The sequence below is a fragment of the Ambystoma mexicanum genome, chromosome 6p (assembly GCF_040938575.1).
Source record: "Ambystoma mexicanum isolate Mex_15411 chromosome 6p, UKY_AmexF1_1, whole genome shotgun sequence".
Lineage (NCBI taxonomy): Eukaryota > Metazoa > Chordata > Amphibia > Caudata > Ambystomatidae > Ambystoma > Ambystoma mexicanum.
Genome location: NC_090935.1, coordinates 265,376,600 through 265,388,986, shown reverse-complemented (window position 1 = coordinate 265,388,986; position 12,387 = coordinate 265,376,600).

The window sequence follows — 12,387 nt, the reverse complement described above, 5'->3', positions numbered from 1 at the left end:
GGCATGCTTTTTGCAGGGACCGGGGTCCCAGCTGGCACACACAGGAGAATAGTAACACAAAGACGATGATGGGGATGAGTATTTTCATCATCACATTTACCCATGATGGTATTCATCTGAACAAGTTGTCAAACCATGTATTTTCTTCTGCTCCGCCCTCTGTTCTCATATTTTCTCCTAGATTGTGGACTGCTGTTATCACATGTGATAGTGTCTGTTATCTGCATCTTCGAATGGCTCAAATGTGCAACAGGCCCCCCAGATTTTTCGGCAAACATCACCGTCCATCGCCATGAGGAGATCTAGAACATATCTGTTTTGCATTGTCATTAGGCGCAAGGCGCGGAGCTCTATTTTTATAACGTTGAATCCTTCTTCAGTGTCGTTGGCCAGTTGGATGAGCTCCCAGCACACTATTTATAACCATTTGGCATTTGCTCGTGCTTGGAGCCCTGGTGCAAGGAGCAATGCGAAAAATGTCTCTGCAGATGAGAACAGCTTGTATTTTTGTGGGATCTCAGCAAGGAGTTTTGACGATTCAGGCGAAATATAGTTGGATGATCTTTTGCTTCATGACAACTTTGTTTTCAACTCGTATTCTGACAACAGTTCATAAACTGGAAGTTCTGTGTTTACTTTTTGGGGCGCTGTCGATGGATCAGCCGATTGCCCTGCTGCCAATTTGCCAGCCGAACCTCCTCCTGCCGATCTGCCAGCCAATTCTCCTGCCACTCCTTGGATATGGCTTTCTGGTATTACCATCATTGCTGTTTGGAGACTGGCTAAGGCACAAGTAACTTTCCAGGATGCAGGTAGATGCAGGTAGGCTTGTTTGCCACAAACCCAGTACATGTCCATGAGGGCTGAGGTGCCTTTCTTCATGTCTGGTATTATCACTGTCTTGCTGCATTTCCTTGTTTCCCCTATGTTCACTTTTCCTTCCCAACGGAAGCACAGTTCGTGCGGTACTTCTTTTTGTGTTTTTATAGGCTTTTCCAGTGCTGTAATCCATGTTAGCTTAGTGACATGCTGTGACCAGATGGGGGTGCACACTCCTTTTATCCATTGGAACGCGTCCTCAGCTAGCCCCCGGAGTGCTTCTGCTTTGCATTCCATAGTTTCATCGAACCATTTGTTCTCTGCATATCTCATCCCTTTTATGACAAGAAATTGCTCTCTGAGGCAAATTACTCCTTGACGCCGGCTCGTGCATGTGCTCTCACTCTCCAGTCTCTCTAGGCTGACGGTGTGTGCCTGGAAGGTGTTTTTTATCCTACACAGAAATAAGTGAATTAAACACTGAGCCTCCGACAAGGGCACTTCCTGGGGTATCAGCATTTTTGGTGTCCCTGATGCATGAGGTATGAGTGAACAGACATAGCAACTTTCATTTGTTGCTTGCTTTGCCGTGGCACTCATGTCTGAATACCATTTGTTAGATTGATCAGGTCGGCGGGGGTCTTCTATTTCATCTAACCCCAGGTCATGGTAAATGTCGTAACTTTTGCTTCCCGCTCCTCTTTTCCTTCTCCTTCTCCTTCCCTCCTTGTGGCTTCTCACTTTTTGGTAATGTATTGGGAACATTCCAGCCCAGGCCGTGTCATTGCTGTTGAATATGGCATGTGTATACTCATTAATAGCAGCATATTGTGAGGTAGGTTCTTTGGCTATCTGTGCATGCATACTTGTGTTGGCTAGGTTGCTCGGCCAATAATAGTCGCCATCATATTCATTCGATTCATAATCATTACTCATATTTATGCCAGGATGCGACAAGGAGACAATTGTTGGGCCTCCAGCGGCGTGTTCTGAAGGTTCCGTTACATTTGTACCGTTAAAACCAATGTTATAAGTTTCTCCCCACATTGTCTTTACCACAGTCCATATTAGGTTGGAACCTTCTCGTATCATATTAGCCCCGCTCCCCCCTTTGCAAATCATTAACCAAAGATAAGAGAGTATAGTACCAGGCCATGAAAAACAACATCACTGAAAACAAAACTGCAGCACATTTCAAAACGCATTCAACATTGCTAAACCTTTTTGCCCTAATGGTGTCCCTATCACTATCTAACATTAATGTATTCTCCGTGATTGTGCTTCGTTGGAACATTTATCACCTGGAGGGGCGATACAAATTAGTTAAGTCACCAGAATATGTACATTTATTTATATATTTACATTTCATGTTCACCCATTAATTCCGTTTATTACTGCTTTTTATATACATTTCTCAGGCATCTGTTTCAATCATGTCCTCTGTTTTAGGCATTTTAATAGTTGGAGAGAGAGATAGTGATGAAAATCAGAGGGCACAACAACACTTTTGCTTCTTTTTTCGTTCATGTTCCTTTTTCATTAAATCACATTGGCCCTCATTACGACCCTGGCGGATTTTTTCCGCCATCGACGGACTTTCCGGCCATGGCGCAAAGTCCCTTTACGCCATGGCGGATGGCGGACTTACCGCCCCATTCCGAGGTCGGCGGGGCGGTAAGTCCCCATTGACCCATTTACCCTTCCCCATTCCCATTTCGGCCCCATAGGGCTCAATGGGAGTGGGGAAGGAGTTAATTACGCCACCGTAAAATACGGTGGCGTAATTAACACCAAGGTCCCAGAGCGCCATGGATTTTTCCGCCCGCAAAAAGCGGGCGGAAAAATGACCATGGCGCTCCAGAAACTCGTAGTTGGCGGTAAGGGGTCCGCGCAGCTAACGCTGGCGCAGACCCCTTAGCGCCAGGGTCGTAATGAGGCCCATTGTCATTGTTTCTCAACCTCGTTTGTAGTACCAGTTGCACATTCCTGTTCAATCTGAGCGAGTGTACTATCACGTGCCCTTCTCACATCTGAGAGGTGCACCCAAAATTTCAGTCCCTTAACCTTAACTGCAGTGGCTGTACTATATATGACCTCATAGGGGCCACGAAACCTAGGTGAATTCTATCTCCTCACAAAACTTCTCAGGTACACCTGTGTCCCTGGCATCAGCGGCCCACTTGGGCTGTCTGCAGCTGGCATGTTAGTATCAGTTGTCACATTCTCAGTAAAGGGTGGTGCTATTTGTCATGCTATGCTTCGGACTGCGCGCGTCAGCTGAGTCAAATATTCCTTGAATTCCTCCCCCAGCACTGTGGCAGCCCTGTGTGCATCTGATGCTCTCCTAATCTGGGAGAGTGGTGTGTGTATTCGCCTCCCAGTCACAAATTCACGGGGGCTCAGATGGTGGTCTTTGCATGGTTGTGTTCTGAGTTGGAACAGTGCTAGGGGCAAGCAATATACCCAGTTTTTCTTTAATGTGTTACACAACTTCGATAATTTACTCTTGAGCAGGCCGTTGATCTTTTCTGATATTCCATTGGCCATCGGATGATAAATGGAAACCAGTTTGTGCTTTACCTCCAAGAGTGTCGTCACTTCCTTGAAGAGGTCATTCACAAAGTGTGCACCGTTGTCTGACCGTATCACATCACATATTCCCCACACTTCTCGCACTAGAAATTTCACTGCATACTTCGCGTCTTGGTGGGGACATGGACCCGCCTCCACCCACCTTGAAAAAGGACAGACCACCACAATTAGATATCTTGCTCTGTTACATCTCTCTCCCATGTCGGCGTAGTCTATGTGGAGTTCCCTGAATGGCCCTGCTGGTTGTGGCAAAGTGCCTCGCAATGTCCTCAATGTCATCCCTGAATTGTATGTTTGACATGTTGTACACTCTATGACAAATTTTGACAAATGTTCCTGTAGGTTGGGGACAAACCAATGTTCCTGGATGTCTGCAGCGATGTGTTGTTTTGCTACATGGGCTGGGAAGTGTAGCTGTTGGCATGCTACTTCTAGTAATTCTACCGGCATCACTACCTTTCCCGTTGTCTCCTGTCTCCAAATGAGGTCTGTAGCTGACTGTTTGCACCCCTGCTTGCCCCAAAACTCTTGCTGCTCCGGTGGTGCTCTCCTCTGTAGCTCTATTAGCTGTGCTATGGGAGTGTTACTATATGCTTCTTCTAGTGGCTCTGCAGTGGTTACCTTTACAACGCATTCTGTTACTGGTGTTGTATTGAAATACGAGGCTTCCTTCGCTGCTGCGTTGGCTGCCGTGTTTCCCAATGAGATCGCATCTGTATTGTTGGTTTGGGCCTGGCATTTCACCACAGCCACTACCGATGGTTCCGCTAATACATCTATCAACTCATTCAATAGTGCAGCGTGCTGTACTGGCGAGCCATCTGCTCGTCTGAACCCCCTCCTACGCAGCGTGATAGTCCTGAATGAACAGTGGTAGTTGCATATGCCGAATCTGAATATATAGTCACTGTTCATCCTTTGGCTGTGCGTAATGCCTCAATCAATGCAGTTATTTCAGCCGCTTGTGCAGAGTAATGGGACGGGAGGCGCTTTTGGACAATTGTTTCATAACCATCTTCCTCCATACGTACTACTGCCATCCCTACATGCTTCTCCCCCGTTTCCCGGTTTATTGATGCTGACCCATCTATGAAATACACTTCTCCTTCTTTCAGGGCGTTTTCACTTGCTTTGGGAATGTCGTTGCCCTCCTCCTCATAGGTTGCACAGTAGTGTTCCTGCACGTCCTCCATTGTACATGGTTCTGTAATCAACGTTGCTGGGTTTACTGTTTTACACCTGACCACATGCACATTGGGGCTTGAAATTATTATCTCATATGCGGTTGCTCTCTGTGTTGTTAATGTTGATTTTGACCGGTCAAGAAATGCAAATAATGAATGCTCTGCATATAACGTTACTAAACAACACATCACAATTGTGGCACTCTTTTCAATGAATGGCCGCAGCTACGAGGGCCTGTTCGCACGCGACATGACCTTGCATCACTGCATCTAGTGTTCCGCTATAATAGGCCAACGGTTTGTGGCCTAATCATGTTTTTTGTGTCAGCACCACTGTCATCAGTGTTCCATTGCAGTGCGAGAAAAAGAAAAATTCCCTCTAATAATCTGGGTTTGCGAGGACTGGGGCATCTGCAATAAGGTCTTTTAGTCGGAAGTATTGAGTCATCATGTCATGTGTCCATTTTATTGGGGCTCTACTCTTCTGTGCTTCTTTTAATGTTTGCAGTAAAGGACGTGTGTATGCTGCGTAGTCAAGGATCCATGCTCGGCAATAGTTACATATGCCAAGAAATTTTTGCATGTCCTTCACTGTTTTTGGTATGATTATGTTACGTATAGTAGCTTCCCTGTCTGGGAGTATTCGTTTTCCATCTTTTGATATTAATTGCCCAAGGTATACAACTTCGGCAAGGCAGTATTGTAGTTTCCCTTTATCCACCTTGTAAGCCTTGGTAGCTAACACGTTTAATAGCGTTATGGAGTCTTCTCTGCACTTTTCTTCTGTTCTGCTGCAGACGAGTAAATTGTCTACGTATTGTATAATGGTGCTCTCTACATTTATGTTTCCAATATCTTCACGTAGTACTCTGTTAAAAATGCTGGGGCTTTCGCAATACCCCTCTGGGAGTCTGCGATGCTCATATCTGTTGTTTCCCCACGTGAATGCTGTAAGGTACTGCGATCCTGGGTCAAGTGGTATAGAGAAGAAAGCATTCTTCAAGTCAACCACAGTAAAACATGTAGAGTCTTTGGGTATACTGCACAGTATTGATGCCGGGTTAGGCACTAACGGGAATTCTTTTTGGATGACATCATTGAGTGGGCAGAGATCTTGGATCATTCTCCACGCCCCTCCTTTTGCTTTTTTGATCGGGAAGATAGCCATATTACACGGGGAGTTTGATGGTACTATGATACCTTGGCTCAGGAGTGCATTTAATGTTTCCCTAATTCCTTCCTCTGCTTCTCTGAATATTGGGTATTGTTTCACTCTTGGCGGTATGGCACCTGGTTTGAGTTTTAGCTTTATTGGTGTCACTTTGTGTAGTAACCCTACATAATGGGGGCCTGTAGTCCAAATTTCTGGTGCTACCTTTGCCATGTCTTCCTCAAATATTGTCGGTGGGGCATTAACACTAGCCATAAGTGGGTTGTGTACCTCTCTGTACTGGATCATAATGTCACATGGTATGCTTATTTCCATTATTATTTCTCCATCATCTTCGTTATCAGTGAATAATTCTTCATCAGTTATGTCTCTTAGCATTATGTTTGGATCTATACATAACACAGTTCTACACTCGCACCCATGCATGTCCAAGCCTATGACCACAATACGTTTACTCGATACTTGAATTGCCTCAATGTCTATGGAAATTATCGTGCCTGGCATGACATCTGTAATTGAAATTAGGCAGAATATAAAGTCTGATGGTGTCCTCCGTTCTTTTCTTGTTATTTCAGGCACTACTCGGGCTAACACCTTGATGCCATAGATAAACATGTCTATATCAATGGTTATCCCTCGCACTACAACTTCATTCATCATTGTACTGATCATCAACATTGCTCGTACTGGGCATACTCCTCGGGTGGAACCCGCTCTTTAAATGAAATGGTCATGTTCAATTTACTTAGCAAATCTCTACCCAGCAAATTGATTGGCGTGTCTTCGTGGTACAGTAAGGGTGAGCACACTGTTTTCCCCCCCACCGTTATATCAAGATCTTTGGTGTAAGGAACTTTTAAAATAGCCCCAGAGAACCCCTGAGTTTCTAAATTCCTGCCTGAGAGCGGAAACGGACCTTCCATAAGACACGATTTTTCCGCTCCTGAGTCTACCATTAAGATAAACTGCTTATTTCCTATCTCTGCCCCCACTAGTGGTTCTTCTTCTGCACGAATGGTGGTGGATAGGACTGGACTCACAAGTGCTCTCTGTGGGCTGTCCTAATCTGCGTACCTTTCTTGTCCTGGCACTGAAAAGACATTATCTCCAACTACTGTTACGCCACAGAATGGTGCAGGTGCACTGTTTGCGGCTGTTGCGAAACTGTTGCTGCTTGCTTTTCCTACAGTGTTTTGTCTTGCCATGGGCTGTGATGCACTGTGATGTGGTTGTGGGAGTGATTGTCTTTGTTGCATTTGGGGTTCATTGTAACACTGGTCCTGTGGTATTCCACCACCCATTGGTAATCCATAGGGTCTACCTAGGTGTGGGCAACCTGTTGATTGTCCATGGGTGGGTGTCCCCGAAAGTAACCTGAAGGCTGCATTCTGCAATCTCTTGAATAGTGTCCCCATCTTCCACAATTCCAACATGACCCTTGTTGTCCCCCTCTCATCCCTTGCCCACCGAATCCTCAATTCCCCATACCTCCGAACCCCCCTCTCTGGCCACGGTACCCACCTCTTCCTCTTGCTGGTCTTTCTTGCCACTGTGGTCCTCTCTGTGGCTCTTCTCCATTCCACGGTCCTTGTTCTCCTGCGGCCCACAGCGCTGCTATCCCAACTGGTCTGTTTCCCACACTTTCATCCCCCTCGTTCTCTCTATCAGCGGTTACGCTGGTGTTTATGGCGGCGACCTTCACCAACTTGTTCTGTACCAATTTCGCTTCGTCTGCCAACCTTTTTTGTGCTATCTCCTTTTCTCTCTCTTTGATCCTCCTACAGTGGTGCACAATTATGCTCTGAATTTCAGGCCAACCCTTGGCTTCTATCCCAGCTATTTTGTCCAAGGCCTTCTGAACCTCCTTCAGGAGCCCTTTTTTGATGATGAAGTAGAACAGGGCAGTGGATTGATTCCACGCCGTGCCAGTTTCGCTTCTCCACAAGTCTTGCACTCGCAGTATGAATTGTGTAGGATCCTCGTTCTCCTCCATTATACATTGCATCACTAAATGTAAACCTGGGATATCTGGAAATGTGCGCCGCAATGCGTCCCATACTTGTGCTCGAACATTGTTGAAGGGCGACCCATCGTGGCGGACACAACTCACTGGGAACCCTGCCTTTTCCCACAAAGTGTCTGCTTGATCACCAATGGCGGAAACTAGCAAACTCTTTACATCACCTATCGCCAATGGTACTCCTGTTGTGTTTTTCTCGAACGCATGTATCCATTTCCCCTCCCCTCGCGCAAGTGGGAGGAGGAGCTTCAACAGGTTGTTTTTGTCCATTTGGGACCACGGAATATAATGTGGCCTACCTGCTCCCTTATGTATCAACGGCATCTGCAACTTGTGCTTCTTTTCCTGTCTTACTTACAATCCCTTTCTTTACCTTACTCACTAACATGTTCCCTACCCGCTGCCTTAATCTCCTCTGCCATCGTGGGGGCGATGGTTCGTCAAAGTCATCGAGCTGAGATGGTAGCGGGGATCCCATAGCTGCTGCTCCCTCTTCATACTCATCTAGGTCACTCCACACCTCTTCTACTTCCTCTTCTTGCTCACCATTCTCATCGTATCTTTCCCCTCGCAGAGTGAGAACGAGGGTGGGGGCCCTGTGCCCTGCATGCCTGGCTGCTGCGGGAAGGAGAGGAGAAGCGTTTTTGTTCTATCGCAGTGATGCCTAGTCACCAAGATGGAGTCAAAAGGGGGTACAAGAATGGATGCCCCGTGTCCTGCTCAGTGGTCCCATCTACGCGAAAGTCAACCAGAGTTTACATTGAATAAGGACAAGGGGCTAACCCACTACTGGAGGCACTTGGTCCGAGTTTTGTACTGAGAAGTAAAGGATGCGAGGGGCCTGATGGCCCCTCGCTCCCACACAATGTTCCTATCTATGATCTCCAATACTAATAAAGAGTATATGGTAGACACAAAAATATGCTTACAATTTTTCGATATCTGTAATGCACCATTAGATAATGCAGTCTCTCAGTGTAACTGTAGTTGGACCCTAATAAAACATACACATTTAGCTAATGCAGGAATGCCATTTTGTATCTATGACTCCATTTTGTGGGTCTTACTCAGAAAAACTGTGTCCATGGTATATGTGCCAAAGGTTATCAGGAATTGTTCATTTTTGCAGCTGCAAGGTGGAACTTTTTCTCACGGCAGCAAGGACAAAGATAAGATATGGTCAGCGCCTCCTTATCTGGGATGGCTAAACTTGCGAGGCCTTCTGGTTGTGCAAAGGGCTAATGACTAACCCATCTTTTATTGGACAATTTTGTACATAACAGGAAACCTGAGATAAGTCACACCAACTGTACATTTTGTCAACAGTGTATAAAAGAGGGACTGCTCCTCTGATAAATTGCTCACTTCGCCACTCTCCCTGAGATATGGGTTGTGGACGAACCTAAGTCCACTCGAGTGAATACATTTTGTATGTTTTATCCTGTGTCTGATGACCTTATTTCTGTTTATAGGTCGTTTTTGGTCCTACAAAAAGGCATCCCAATAGGGACCCTTTTGAGGATGATCCATCGGGTTTCGAGGACGGAGTGACCAAGTGTTGGGACTGTTGACCGTCAGGGATCCCTGCCAAAGGAGACAGAGTTTCTTGCAGATGCTACTCATGATCTGTGTGGGCCTCTTCACACATTGATCATCCTGATGAGGGCCCTGAATCGTTGTAGCCACAACTTTGTTTAGCATTTGTGAAGAACATCAGTCATTTACTACATTTTCATTTGATGGTGGACTTTAATTAAATTGACATCAGGTGAGTTTGTTTTGAGTTGGTCAGTTAAAAATATTTGTAAATATTTCACCAGGAGAAGATTGCATTATAGCAATGCATTGGCTGAAAGAGGGGTATTTTGATTTAAGTAAAATACAGCACCTAGAATCGGTTCTGTTACAGAAGAAAGCAGTACCAGCCACTTTAGATGTCGTTCAATATTGGTGCAAAGAAGCCTCTCAGTGCAACAAAAGGGAAGAAAAACAGGCTCGTAGGCATATGATCCAAGCATAAAAGGCCTTGTTACATGACCAGAAGAAACAGAAGAACGCTATTAGATCAGAAGATAGGACACTTCAGTTGGATATATACTGGTCCAAAGAGTTACACATGGGTGATGAATTAATGGACAAATTGTTAAATGAGAAACGCACACCACCAACAGCGCCCCCCTTATGGCCCCCTCGCACCTCCTCAACTACTAGTACCACCACAGTTACCTCCCCAACCACAACATCTGCTTCTACCTACTCCTGCAATACCTTCCTGCTCCTCTTCTCCTGCACCCCCAAGTCAACCTGTTGTCAGTACCACTGTTGCAAGATCCCCCGTCGGCACATTTTCAACTAATTGGATAAAAGAGAATAAACCAGTTATTCGTAGCACACTTAATCCAGGAGAGAGAGAGAAGTTGAGTATATTGGCCAAGGGATATATCACAAGTGTTAATCTTGCTTCCACTCTATGTGCGTTTTCAGATTATAACATGAGTGAACAGCGGTGGGTATTAGAATGTATGGGTGCCACATTAGAAAAAAACCACTGCCGTCGCTCCACCCCCACACTTGCAGGACTTGAACTACTTGGCATGCTCTTACACTAAGCCTGAGCATGTTCAAGCTCATTTAATGGCTTTATTCGCTATTATGGATAACATGTATAGGACATGTGCATCTGGACAGGACAAACTTCCAAGTAAAAACTTCCAGGGCACTACTGCTTATGTACAGAAAGATGGTCTTTGTCGGGACAATGTGAGTCCCGAAGAAGAATGCATTATCACTAGGGATGCCATGAGATGGATTTCTGATGCCTCCCTCTCCCCTAGACAAATCCACCAGACGTGTATACAATATTTGCCCTCAGCTCAGAGAACAGTACGGCAAAATATGGCAAAATATGGCAGAATATTTGCAGGACGAATGCCTGTTCGGGGCAAATTTAGAAAATATATAAACAGAGCTTTACTAAAGATACTTCTCCTGCTACCTTATCTCACAACCTAGTGCTACCTTTAAACAATAGATTTGAAATCCCCATTTCTTAATTACCCATGAGGCAATTGCCACCAACTCTGGTACCTCGAAAAGAAGAGTCAAATCTCAATGATGCAGCCCACCCTATTGTTACTGCCGCACATTACTTCGAACAATTTGAGTATGTTCCATTCTCCAAACAAGAGGTTATTACCTTCAGGGAGTCTATACCTGATATTAGGGGAAACCCCACAGGGTTTTCCAAAGAAGTGAAGTTGGTGTTAGCATCCTCAGTGTGCGCTCCAAGGGACATTGAGCTGTTATTCTCTATCATCTTACCTTCTGATCTCTGGAAACAAATCTGTAATACAGACCATGACGCATTTGGAGGAACATGGCCTAAATTAATAATCGCAGATGCCCAAAGAAAGGCTGGCGAGAAACCGCCACAGGTTATATTAACACTGCCCAATGCAATTTTGACTAAACTTAAAACAATGGTCAGTGAGAAAAAGATAATTGGGATACATTTGCTGCCTGCAACAGAATATTTTAATTGTTTTGAACAAATGTTTTCTGATTACAATGGACAGCATCTGAGAACGAAACCTGAGAAGACACGGTTTGTTGAAAAGTTTGTCCATGCCCTCTTACCTGAAATTCAGTCTCAAATCACAGCCTCAGAAAATGCCTGTCACATGAAGACTCTGTCTGAGATATTGCCGATGGCTTAATATTATGAAAATAAAGTGAATAATGAGAAAGATAAAGTAGAAAAGAAACAAAAGTGGATCTAAAGACTAGAGTGCTTTTACAGCAAGTAGTTACAGGACAATAAGGGGGGTAGACACAGAACAGAGGCCAACCTATTTCAGCATCTGGGATGATTGGTCCGAATCAGTGTGCCTACTGCAAAGAAGAATGCCACTGGAGAGCACAGTGTCCAGTCCTCCGAAAGAAAGGAAGTGGTATGTTTGAAGAGGTAGAGGATGTAGCAATGGTATGCAGAGGTCACATCGAAATCAGTTTAACCAGCTGCCACAGTTCACTGGTGCAGGTAACAGGGGACCCAACAGCCTTCCGGGAATGTCAATATTTTTGGTAAACCCTCTCGCAACTAATTTTCCAAAGACTACAACTCTGATGATGTCCTGTTTTGCTAGGACAGCATGTAGCAGGATCTGGAACCAATTCCTATCCCCGTTAATCAAAAAGGGCCCTACATAACAATGCAAGTAGAGGATGGAGTGCATGCATTCCTCGTCAACACTGGAGTGCAGAAATGCTCCAGTGACCACTCCTCGGTTCCAGAAATTCCTCTGGCAGAGTAGCAAAACTTTTCTGTAGAGTTTGCCGGCATGCCTGTGATTATCCTGTCCCAAAACCAGTACCATTTTCATGGGACCCTTTACTGATAAATGCCCCTTTTTGTTGTTGTCCAATCATGGGGAAATGAATTGGGATTAACTTTGTTAAAACAACTACACACTGTTATTTACTGTTCTCAAGAAGGTGTATATCTGCACAAGTGGTTCTCAATTTTTCCAACTACCATTACCCACTGAATTGCAAAATACTCCCATATGTTTATGGGCCAAAAGTTCTAATTATGTTTGCAT